Source organism: Lycium barbarum, chromosome 4, assembly GCF_019175385.1.
Source record: "Lycium barbarum isolate Lr01 chromosome 4, ASM1917538v2, whole genome shotgun sequence".
Classification (NCBI taxonomy): Eukaryota; Viridiplantae; Streptophyta; class Magnoliopsida; order Solanales; family Solanaceae; genus Lycium; species Lycium barbarum.
In genome coordinates this window covers 100,812,491-100,825,524 of record NC_083340.1, presented here as the reverse complement: position 1 = coordinate 100,825,524, position 13,034 = coordinate 100,812,491, and positions in this window count along the sequence as shown.

The window sequence follows — 13,034 nt, the reverse complement described above, 5'->3', positions numbered from 1 at the left end:
TTTAATTGCGGAGGTAGAGCTATTAAATAATCGTATAACGAATTTGCTGGTTGAGAAATTAGGGAAACATCGTGTGAGATGTTTTATTGAGCATATTGATGTTGATGATGATGTTGTTGATATTGGTGTTGCTATTGTTGTTTTGTTGGTATTGTGATTTCGGGCTAGAGATATAAACAGGGGAGATGCTGCCTGAATTTCGGCAGATTCTAAGAGGATTAAATTTGAAGGCTTAAGACAAGCATATGACGATAAGCCTAACAATAGTATGAATTCTCTTGAATGTAGATTTACGAGCTTGGGAGGACAAGCGTTAAGTAGTTTAAGTTAAGGCGACCGAAAAGGTATGTTAAGGCTAATTCCTTTTTTTAAAGGCATGATTCTTTTCCTATGATCCCATACATGTTTTCCATAACGTCTTTATTTCCCAAAACCTAGAAGTTCATGATTTTCAAGGTTCTTATGATGCCAAAGATAGATGTTTTCTATGATGAAAACAATGATGATGATGATCCCATTTCTAGAGATTCCAAAGTTTACAGTCTTGATGCTATTATGAGATTATTGAGTTTATTTCATGAATTTCTTGATTTGATTCATTGTTGTTGATCTCACCTTATGATAATTATTCCTTCAAGGTGAGATATAGCGATGATGATTGCTCCATAATATAAATCGGAGGTTTCCGACCTTACGTCACTCCGATAGAATTGTAGCTTTTAATTGGGCTCTCATGCATGATATATATATATATATATGGGATATGGGAAGAAGGGCGAGGCGTTATATACGCATAACCACCTGATCAGTTAGCGTGTTATGATGTCATCCCGGACGCAGGATGCCTTGACGTGGGATATATGGGTATATGGATCGGGCTGCACGTTCCGCAGCAATACCATGTTATATATGTAAGAAAAATGTTTTTTTTTAAAAAGAGACTAAGCATGCATGGTATCCGCCTTAAGAGGCATTCAAATGTACAGGTTTTCTCTTTAACTCATGTTATGTTCCATATCTTTTGTTATGTTATTATTCATGCCTTACATACTCGGTGCATTATTCCTACTGACATCCCTTCTTGTGGACGATGTGTTCATGCACGCAGGTAGATATGTAGACGGATATGATCCTTAGGGCCTTCATCAACGGAGTTTCAGAAAGGCTCCAGTTGTTCCGGAGCTGCAGCTAATTGGTACTACTCTTGTGTATATATATTTGGGCATGGCGGAGTCCTACCCTGTCTTCATGGATTCCTGTATTTGATATATAGAGGCTCGTAGGCAGATACATGTATCTAGATATTCCATAGCCTTATCAGTTCATATTGTTGTATAATATTTTGAGCCTCGTTGGCTTATGATTATGGGCATAGTTGTTGATGATATAGAGATGTGCCGTTATCTTGTAATGTATGCCATTACATATTATGATACCCATGAGCTATTTTTGTGGCCCACCTGGAAATGATTATGAGATGTATGTTCAAAGGTGCTCGGTGGGTTAGCTCCGGGTGCCCGTCATGGCCCCCTGGTTGGGTCATGACAAAAGTGGTATCAGAGCAGTTCGTCCTAGGATGTGTCTACGAGCCGTGTCCAGTAGAGTCTTGTTTATGGGTGTGAAGTGCGCCATACTTATCAACAGGAGGCTGCGGGGCATTTAGGAATAATTGACCTTTCTTTCTTATCTTAGATCGTGCGATAGAGCTATGTTATCAGGATCCCCTTTTTCCTAATTATGTGCTATGATTTTAGTAATGCCTGTGAAGAGGAAAGATACAGCGGCCCAGAAGGGCAAGACGGTGGCCGGAAGGAGGATTGAACGGGAGCCACCGGCAGAGATAGAAGAGGGTGAGTTCCATAATGAGGTTGCATCTCGAACCTCTCCTATTCCACCCATTTCAGGGGAGTATGAAGGGGCCTCAACTCCAGTTCCAGTACCACCAGTTCCTCCACTAGATGCCTCAGGCCAGTAGATGAGAGAGTCCATTCAATTGCTGACCCAGTTAGTTGCCGTTCAGGCTTAGCGGCAGGGTGCGGGTCATGGTGACGGAGCGGTAGTGCAAGAGCCCGTGATTTTATTAGCTTGAACCCTCCAGAATTCTACGGGTCAAAGCCGGATGAAGACCCGCAGGGCTTTATAGATGAGATGTTGAGGACGCTATGAATAATACATGCCTCTGATACTGAGTCAGTTGAATTGGCTTCTTATAGATTGTGGGATGTGGCCGTCCATTGGTACAATACTTGGATGTCTTTAAGAGGGGTAAATGCACCCCCCCTGGTATGGCAATAGTTCGTGGATGCCTTCCTTCGACATTATTTGGCACCAGAGGTTCGACGGGCCCGAGCCGACAAGTTCTTAAATCTCCGACAGGGGAATATGAGTGCTCGAGAGTATAGTCTTCGCTTTAATTTCTTGGCTAGGTATGCTCCGGCCATGGTAGCTGATATGGGGGACCGTGTACACCGGTTCGTGAGTGGGTTGGGGCCACATTGATTAAAGAGTGTTTGATGGCCTCACTCCAGGATGGGATGTATATTGCTCGTATTCAGGCCCATGCCCAGAATTTGGAGGAACAGCAGCAGCCACAAAGGGGCTAGCGTGATTTGGATAGAAGGTATAGTAAGAGGGCCAGATCTTCCGGTGCTGCTCGTGAGTTCAGAGGGAGTCAAAGACAGCAGTATTCCAGTCATTCGGGCCAATCAGCGACCAGTGCACCTCCTCGATTCGCCGCAAGAGATTTGGTCGTCCTATTTATTCTGGACCGGGTCAGAGCTCCAGTATTTCGGGTTCTCAGTATAGAGGTGAATCCGGTCAGATGAGGCCGCCCTTACCACGGTGCAATCAATGTGGTAGGCCTCATTCGGGACAGTGTCGCCAAGGTTCTAACGCTTGTTATGCCTGCAGTCGGATTGGTCATATGATGCGGGATTGTCCTTTGAGAGGAGGTAGAGGTATGGCTCAACCGACGGGGTCTGCAGTTGGCTCTTCATCATCTGTGCGCCCTCCTGGGCAGACTTTCTAGACTCCAGTAGGCCGTGGCAGAGGCACAAGAGGAGCATCCAGTTCAAGCGGCCCTCAGAACCGTATGTATGCACTAGCTGGACAACAGGATCTTGAGTCCTCCCCTGATGTTGCCACAGGTATATTGTCAATATCCTCTCATGGTGTATATGCATTTATTGATCCGGGTTCTACCTTGTCATATATTACTCCTTATATTGCCGATCGTATTGGTATGAAACTGAGCCAATCAAACCTTTTGAGGTGTCTACACTTGTAGGTGACCCAGTGATAGTTAGACGGGTATATAGGAATTGTGTGGTTGTAGTTTGCGACCGTCATACTATGACTGATTTACATGAGTTGAAAATGTTAGATTTTGACGTTATTATAGGTATGCATTGGCTGGCCTCCTGTTACGCCAATGTTGATTGTAGAACAAAGATGGTTCGATTTCAGTTTCCGGGAGAACCAGTTTTAGAATGGAAAGGTAATACAGCGTCCCTGAGAGGTAGGTGTATTTCCTATCTCAAGGCGAGGAAGATGATTGTTAAGGGCTATATCTATCATTTAGTCCGGGTTCAAGACACAGAAGCAAAGCCGCCAACTCTTCAATCTGTCCCAGTAGTGAATGAATTTCCAGATGTGTTACCGGATGAGCTTCTCGGTCTTCCACCAGAACGAGAGATTGAGTTTACCATTGACATGTTTCCGGATACTAAGCCTATATCTATTCCTCCTTATCGAATGGCCCCTGCGGAATTAAAGGAGTTAAAGGCGCAACTGGAAGATCTGCTTAAAAAAGGCTTTATTAGGCCTAGTTCATCGCCATGGGGAGCGCCGGTGCTGTTCATAAGAAAGAAAGATGGTTCCTTGAGGATGTGTATTGATTACAGGCAATTGAACAAGGTGACGATAAAGAATAAATATCCACTTCCAAGGATTGATGATTTATTCGATCAATTGCAGGATGCCAAGTGGTTCTCAAAAATAGATCTAAGATCAGGATACCACCAAGTGAGGGTTAAGGAAGAGGACATCCCAAAGACAACCTTTAGAACTAGATATGACCATTATGAGTTTCGGGTAATGTCGTTTGGATTGATTAACGCCCCAACGGTATTCATGAATTTGATGAATAATGTGTTCAGGCCTTTCCTGGATTTATTCATAATTGTGTTCATCGATGATATTTTGGTATATTATCGTTCGGAGGCAGAGCATGCAGATCATCTACGTACTGTTCTTGGAATTCTTCGGGCTCGGGAGTTATATGCCAAATTTTCAAAATGTGAATTTTGGCTAAATTCTGTAACTTTTTTGGGGTACATTATTTTAGCTGACGGTATTCGAGTAGATACCCAGAAGATTGAAGCTATGAAGAATTGGCCAAGGCCTACAACACCTACGGAGGTCCGTAGTTTTTTGGGACCGGTCGGTTACTACAGGAGATTTGTAAAAGGATTTTCTTCTATTTCGGCACCATTGAAAAAGCTAACTCAGAAATAAGCAAAATTCTAATGGACCGACGCTTATGAGCGCAATTTTCAGGAGTTGAAAGATAGATTGACTTCAACTCTAGTTATAACGCTTCCAAAAGGATCTAAAGGCTATGTTATCTATTGTGATACTTCAGGTGTTGGGCTAGGTTGTGTGTTGATGCAGCATGACAAAGTTATTGCTTATGCTTCAAGGCAGTTGCGGAAACACGAGAAAAACTACCCGACTCATGACCTAGAGTTGGCTACGGTTATTCATACGCTAAAGATGTGGAGACATTATTTATATGGTGTTCATGTGGACATGTATATAGATCACAAGAGTCTCCAATATATTTTCAAACAGAAGGAATTGAATTTGCGGCAAAGGCGGTGGTTGGAGCTATTGAAAGATTATGATGTGAGTATTTTATATCATCCTGGAAAGGCGAATGTAATAGCTGATGCTCTTAGCCGCAAATCCATGGGCAGTTTATGCGATGTTCATCCGAAGAAGAGGGAGTTAACTCGAGAGCTTCGATAACTAGCCAGCCTAGGAGTTCACTTAATAGACTCGGGCAGTACGGGAGTTACTGTCCAGAACCCAGTTGTGTCATCTTTAGTAGAGGAGGTAAAAAAGCGGCAGTATGAGGACTCCATGTTAGTTCATTATAGGGATGCACTTCAGCAGAAGAAGAAGTCACCATTTGAGGTTCCTGCAGATGGAGTTCTCAGATATCGAGGCAGATTATGTGTTCCTGATGTTGTAGGGTTACGTCAACAAATTCTGGAGGAAGCTCATCATTCTCGTTACTCTGTTCATACGGGAGCAACAAAAATGTACCATGATCTCAAGTCAATTTATTGGTGGAATGGAATGAAGAAAGATATCGCAGAGTTTGTAGCTCAATGTCCTAACTGCCAACAGGTGAAAATTGAGCATCAGAAGCTCGGAGGATTGTTGCAAGCTATGGAAATTCCAACTTGGAAATGGGAAGCGATTAATATGGACTTCATTATAGGCTTACCCTGTTCTTGGCGTAAGTATGACTCTATATGGGTGATTGTGGATAGACTCACAAAATCAGCTCAATTCCTGCCAGTCAAAACTACGTACTCAGCAGAAGATTATGCAAAGCTGTATATTAAAGAGATAGTGCGACTTCATAGTGTTCCAGTATCCATTATCACTGATAGAGGATCACAATTTACAGCTAATTTTTAGAGGTCCTTCTAAGAAGGTTTGGGAACACAAGTGAGACTTAGCACAACGTTTCATCCACAGACTGATGGGTAGGCTGAGCGCACTATCCAGACCCTTAAAGATATGTTAAGGGCATGTGTGCTAGATTTTGGAGGTAATTGGATGATCATTTGCTGCTCATTGAATTTGCATATAATAATAGTTATCACTCCAGCATTCAAATGGCCTCATATGAAGCTCTATATGAGAGGAAGTGTAGATTGCCAATTGGATGGTTCGAAGTAGGGGAGACAAAGTTAGTGGGGCCAGACTTGATCCAGCAAGCGGTGGAGAAGATCAAGCTTATTCAAGACCAGTTATTAACAGCTCAAAGTCGCCAGAAATCCTATACGGATAATCATCGACGAGACTTGAAATTTAAAGTTAATGATTGGGTATTATTGAAAGTGTCGCCGATGAAAGGTGTAATGAGATTTGGCAAGAAGGGCAAACTTAGTCCCCGGTATATTGGGCCTTATAAGATTGTGCGCAAGGTAGGCCAAGTGGCTTATGAGTTAGATCTGCCTTCGGATTTGGAGTCAGTTCACCCAGTTTTTCATGTGTCAATGCTTTATAAGCGCGTTGGAGATTCTTCCAGAGTTATGCCTGTAGATGATGTCCAAGTTACTGAGCAATTGTCTTATGAAGAAGTACCCATTGCCATTCTAGATAGGCAAGTTCGGAGACTCAGAACCAAAGACATAGCCTCAGTTAAAGTCTTATGGAGAAACAATAACGGGGAGGAAATGACTTGGGAAGCAGAGGAGGATATGAAGTCCAGGTATCCGCATCTATTTCTACCCCCGGAAGAGCCCCAGACAGGGATATCATTATCCTCAGGTATGTGATGCTTCTTTAAATGATTTCTTGGTCGTGTGTGGCTAATTATTGATGTTGTAGCCCCGTGAGGCACTGTATATTTTGTGCTGTTGTGGCAGGACGGTAGTGATACAGTTACAGGGGAAACTCTAGCGAAATTTTTGTAGAATTCCTAAGAGCTTAACATTTGAGGACGAATGTTTTTAAGGGGGGAGGAATGTTACACCCCGTAGTTTTTTACATTGAGAATCATTAGGTGTTAGTTGTTTAATTGTAGACACTGGATTTATTTTCTAGGATATATGAGATTATATGCGCCTATCTTATGGTTATGAGGGTTTAAGTTCATGTAATAGGTTATAGAAGGATTGGAGAGCAAGTGAATCAAGGAGACTAAGTTTTGGAACTTTGGAGAAAAGTTGGGCAAGGTTTGTACGACAATTTTGGTCTAACTTGAGAAAGGAATATCTCCTAGTATATCAGGAGTTTTGAAGTGAAACAAAAGCCTAAATTGAAGTTCAGGAACTCTAGTTTCCAGCGCAACAAACTGCGCGTCGATCCGACATCGGAATCAAACGTTATGAGCATTTTAATTCGGATTGCCAGAGTAGAGATTAACACTGCGCGAACGCACCTGGAGGGAGCACGAGCGCGCAGAGGAGCAAGGGATAACTCAGCAAGAATGCGCCCCAAGGTAGCGCGAACGTGCTGAGAAAATTCAAGGTCGGTGTAAACCAACTCTAGAACGATATAAAAGGGGGTTTACCCCCTTATTTTTCATCAAAACACGCCAAAAACTCTCCCAAACTTTCTGGAATCTTTCCCCAACTTCCACCCATAAAATTTTAGTCCAAATCAAGTGGAATCTCTAGATTTAGGTTCGGACAGCATATAGTTGCGATTATAATATCGTATTGCGAGGAATCTTGGCTAGCAATTTAGGTTTAATTGTGGAGGTAGAGCTATTAAATAATCGTATAACGAATTTGCTGGTTGAGAAATTAGGGAAACATCGTGTGGGATGTTTTATTGAGCATATTGATGTTGATGATGATGTTGTTGAAATTGGTGTTGCTATTGCTGTTGTTTTGTTGGTATTGTGATTTCGGGCTAGGGATATAAACAGGGGAGATGCTGCCCGAATTCCGGCAGATTCTAAGAGGATTAAATTTGAAGGCTTAAGACAAGTTGTTGACACCTAATTTTGGCTCGACGTGCTTAAAATTAACGTTTTGGGGGGCCCTGATTCGTTAAATAGCACGAAATACATTTTTTTACACATTTTTACATTTTTCAACAATTTATTGATGATTATCCTTATTTTAGGAATTTTATCAATTTATTGTCATTTTCCAAGAATCATTATTTTGCACAAGTAGAGCGTAATACTACCATTTTTGTGCAATTAATAATTATTCCTTAATTTTATAGAAATACATTTTCATATCTTACACATTAATATTTATATTTTATACTTACGTTATTATTTATACATGTATTAATTAACTATATTTTAGTACAGTCTGACAGTGTAGAGAAAATCGGAGCAAGTAATTTTTAAACACAGAGCAAGAATTCGATCAAATCAAGGTCTCGTCACCTTTTAAAAAGTTGACATTTGAGGTGATGGGTTGTGTTCTTGATCCATTGGTTAATGTATCTTTACACATTAGTTAAAAGAGTTAAAGGGGACAAGGGGGTGCATTCTTTTATTCTTTGGACAAAATAAGGGGCCATTTTGTATTATAAAGGAAAAGGAAGGGGTTAATTTTATTACACATCTTCTACACACACTACACAATTTAATTTTCAGATTTGGCTTCTCTCTCTCTCTTCTAAAACAAAATCCTAACACTTCTCCTCCACTTCGCCGCCGCTGCCACCACGCTGGAGCTCGGACCTCCGGTGACGCCCCGCCCACCTTCACCGAACTACCACACAAACTCACTGCTCCCTTTCGTCCTCGTCTCCTTCACCAGAGCAGCCACCAAACCACCCCCACACGGTCAGCTGCCCCACGAACCACCACATCACCGCCACTAGCCTCCACCCCAAAACAGTCCCCCCTTCTCGTCTCCTTCTCCTTCACTGCAACACCACTTGCTCGCCATTACTCCCTCCGTCCAGCCTCCAAACACAGCCAACCACAACGACACCAACCACCCCACCGTCTTCCTCCTCTTTCCCCCTTTTTTCTCTTTCACGCCGGAACTGCCACCATCTCCGACAACCCTTCTGTTTCGCCGTGGTCCCACAGATCTGTTCATCATTGAGATGTTGCGCTGGTGGTTGTCACCATTAAAGCAACGCGTTGAACGTAAAAATAAACTCTGGCAAACTGCGCCAGAAAAGAAATGATTAATAAACCCCGGCTGCCCCTGTTCTTATATTTTTGTGCATATGCTCTATTTTTGGTTGTTGATTAGTTTGATTGTTGTTGCCCATTTTGGGGCAGCCCCATGTTGCTCTCATTTTTCCGATGACCTCGTGGTCCCCTCCGGCGTGTTGCTCGCCGCACTAGTAACAATATTATCTCTGTTTTTCTAGAGTGATTTTTCTCCATTTTTTCGGCGATTGTTAAGCTTTTTTTTTTTTTTTTTTTTCGGTGACTTTCACCATCATTTGGTTACTACCCTATCACTACTACTACTGTTACTGTCTTTTTACTACTGCTCACTTGTTTCCTTTTTCATATTAACTCTTACATTATTTTTTCTAAATAAAGATTGGTTTTGTGCACGGAAAATACTTTTGGAGGCCATCAGTACTTTTACCCTTTTTATCGCATTTATTTAAATTTATTTGGGCGAATACTAAACCTCAAATGGTCGATGAAGAAATTTCCGTCGATTTCCAAGGCCTCCCATGTACAAAAAATTGGTTTTTTAATTTTAAGTTTATTCATTATTTCTTTAATTCATCCGATAGTTATTTATTCTCTTACTAACATTTTTACTAAGTGTTTATACAGGTACCCGGAGATACATCCCGAAGACGACACTCGGAAGGAACCCGAAGACTTCATCGAATCACTGTTTGTATTTAGTTTCCGCATTTTTTTTATAACTGTACAAAACATATACTCATAGTATAGTGGAAACTTTATTTTTTGGAATGACAGGTTGATATATTTATTTACTTGTCGCCTTGTTTGTTAAACTTAAAATTGTCATTCGCTTTAGGGAAGACTTAGGTTGTTAATACTTTCATAACTAGATTAAATTGACTTGGTATAAATACTTTGTTAAATAAATTCACACTTTTGACGATTTGGCAAACATACTAGTCCATCCTTTATTTTATATTCTTTATACACTCTTAATACAACTCACATTTTATATTGTTTCGTGTACACTAATACATATTTTAATTAAGTTAAATTCACATTTTTGACGCTAGGCAAATATTAAGTCTTCTATTCACAAATCTTTTATTTTTTAGAGGCATTACACATTTTCACTCATTGTTTATCCACAATCCCTTATACTTATTTTTTTACCAATACTTTTTACAATTATTTTGTTCCTTATTCTTTTGATAGGATATTCATTAAACAAACACTCTTTTTAATTAAACGGTAGAAACAAGTCAAATAAACTTTTCTTTTCTGAATAATTTTGCTATATAAACTCTTTACACCAATGAATATTCGTAGATATTTTACATTCTTTATGGACTAATATACCTAGTTATACAATTCTTTAGGCATTTTATGTTCGATATACACTCTTTTATTCTTGAAAATACATTCTTTATTTATTTAATATCCATACATTCTTACATAGACTCACATTCTTTATATCCTTGATATATTTATTTTTACATAGTCTTACATTTTTTTTATATTCTTAATATAGTTACACATTCTTTACACTAACATATATATACAGTCTTTGTACTAACAGATATACTTTTATACTTACGAGGTACATTCCCTTTATACTCTTTTATATATTCTTTTTTACTATACATTCTTTATGAATACCTGATACTTCATATAAATACATTTTTATACACTGTATATACTTAGTTTATTATCACTTAGTGTAGCTTTTCATGAATTCATAACATTTTGAAAACAGGTAATAATAATGATAAACAGATAGATAATCCCCCTCTAGTGTTCAGTTAAACTAAGTTTAAGGACTGTCTTCGGATAGGCTCTGAGGGATGCTTAATACCTTCCCGTCGGGGTAAATAAAACACTTATCTAGAATCTCATAGGTTTCGTGGACTAAAATGGAGTAGACACACAAATACATATAGGTTTCCTGATTTCCCTTAAAAATTAGGTGGCGACTCTAACTTTTTTAAACCAGTTAGAATAACCGGGAATTTGCAAACTATCTTGGACCCGTTCAAAATAGGGCGTAACACAAGCATATGGCGATAAGCCTAACAATAGTATGAATTCTCTTGAATGTAGATTTACGAGCTTGGGAGGACAAGCGTTAAGTAGTTTAAGTTAAGGCGACCGAAAAGGTATGTTAAGGCTAATCCCTTTCTTTCTAAAGACATGATTCTTTTCCTATGATCCCGTACATGTTTTCCATAATGTCCTTATTTCTCAAAATCTAGAAGTTCATGATTTTCAAGGTTCTTATGATGCCAAAGATAGATGTTTTCTATGATGAAAACGATGATGATGATGATGATCCCATTTCCAGAGATTCCAAAGTTTACAGTCTTGATGCTATTATGAGGTTATTGAGTTTATTTCATGAATTTCTTGATTTGATTCATTGTTGTTTGATGATTGCTCCATAATATAAATCGGAGGTTACCGACCTTATGTCACTCCGATAGAGTTGTAGCTTTTAATTGGGCTCTCATGCATGCTACTTATATATATATATATATAGGCGAGGCGTTATATACGCATAAGCACCTGATCAGTTGGCATATTATGATGTCATCTCGGAAGCGGGATGCCCGGACACGGGATACATGGGTATATGGATCGGGCTGCACGTTCCACATCAATATAGTATATTTATAGATCGGGTTGCACGTTCCACAGCTATATAATATATTTATGGATCGGACTACACGTTCCGCAGCAATACTATGTTATATATGTAAGAAAAATGTTTTTTTTTTAAAAAGAGACTAAGCATGCATGGTATCCGCCTTAAGAGGCATTCAAATGTACAGGTTTTCTCTTTAACTTATGTTGTGTTCCATATCTCTTGTTATGTTATTATTCATGCCTTACATACTCGGTACATTATTCATACTGACGTCCTTTCTTGTGGACGCTGCGTTCGTGCCCACAGGTAGACGGATCTGATCCTTAGGGGCTTCATCAGCAAAGTTTCAGAAAGGCTCCAGTTATTTCGGAGCTACAGCTTATTGGTGATACTCGTGTATATATATTGGGGCATGGCGAAGTCCTGCCCCGTCTTCATGGATTCCTGTATTCTATATATAGATGCTCGTAGGCTGATGTATGTATCTAGATATTCCATAGCCTCATCAGTTCATATTGTTGTATAATATTTTGGTAGCCTCATTGGCTTATGATTATGGGCATAGTTGTTGATGATATGGAGATGTGTCGTTATCTTGTGATGTATGCCATTACCGATTATGATACCCATGAGCTGTTTTTGTGGTCCACCTCAAAATGATTATGAGATGTATGTTCAGAGGTGCTCGGTGGGTTAGCTCCGAGTGCCCGTCATGGCCCTCTGGTTGGGTCGCGACATAATTAATAGATAATATAAGTGCGAAAGTCTTAACTATTACACCCCAAAGATTTGAAAGTCATCGTACAAGGATTCTAACCAACAATGTCTGAAGAATGTAGTATATCTCGAATATAATAACAAATAATGTTTGGAATGAAAGTAGACATCTGGAAAGAGAGATCTTCAGGTGGCATGGCATAGATAGAAGCTCACCCTTGGATCCGATCAAGCTAACTAGCTTTAAGCTAGAGATGTAGTCTGGATGAAATCTTTGAAACACAATCTGCACTAAAAAAGGGTGCAGCAAGGTAGTATCTATACAAATACTATGTACCGGTAAGCATCATAGGCCGACTAATATTAGTTCACGTATATAAGCATAAAATCAACAAGATAAACAGATAGGAACTTAATACTTGAATCCTAGTCACATAATATCCCATAACAGAGTCAAAGCCTAAGATGAAGCTTCTAAACCACAAGTTTGTCAAGTTTTAATAATTTCACTTGATAATCACGAGTCCAAGTTCCATCCCTAGGTAGAATCACTAATCCACAATTTAACTCAATCAATGGTCATATTTATATCCCAAAAGTCATTCTACAAACCATAGCAAGATCAGAACTAAACTTGCATATAATAATGCAGAATAAAATGTAATGATGTGCAATGCAAAATATGATGAAGTGCATGCAGTGCACTGGCCAAATATGCACTATACACACATGCTAACTGATGTCATTGCTCAGTAGTCATGACCTGCAGGGGACCCATGGTGTCCATGTACCACTCATTTC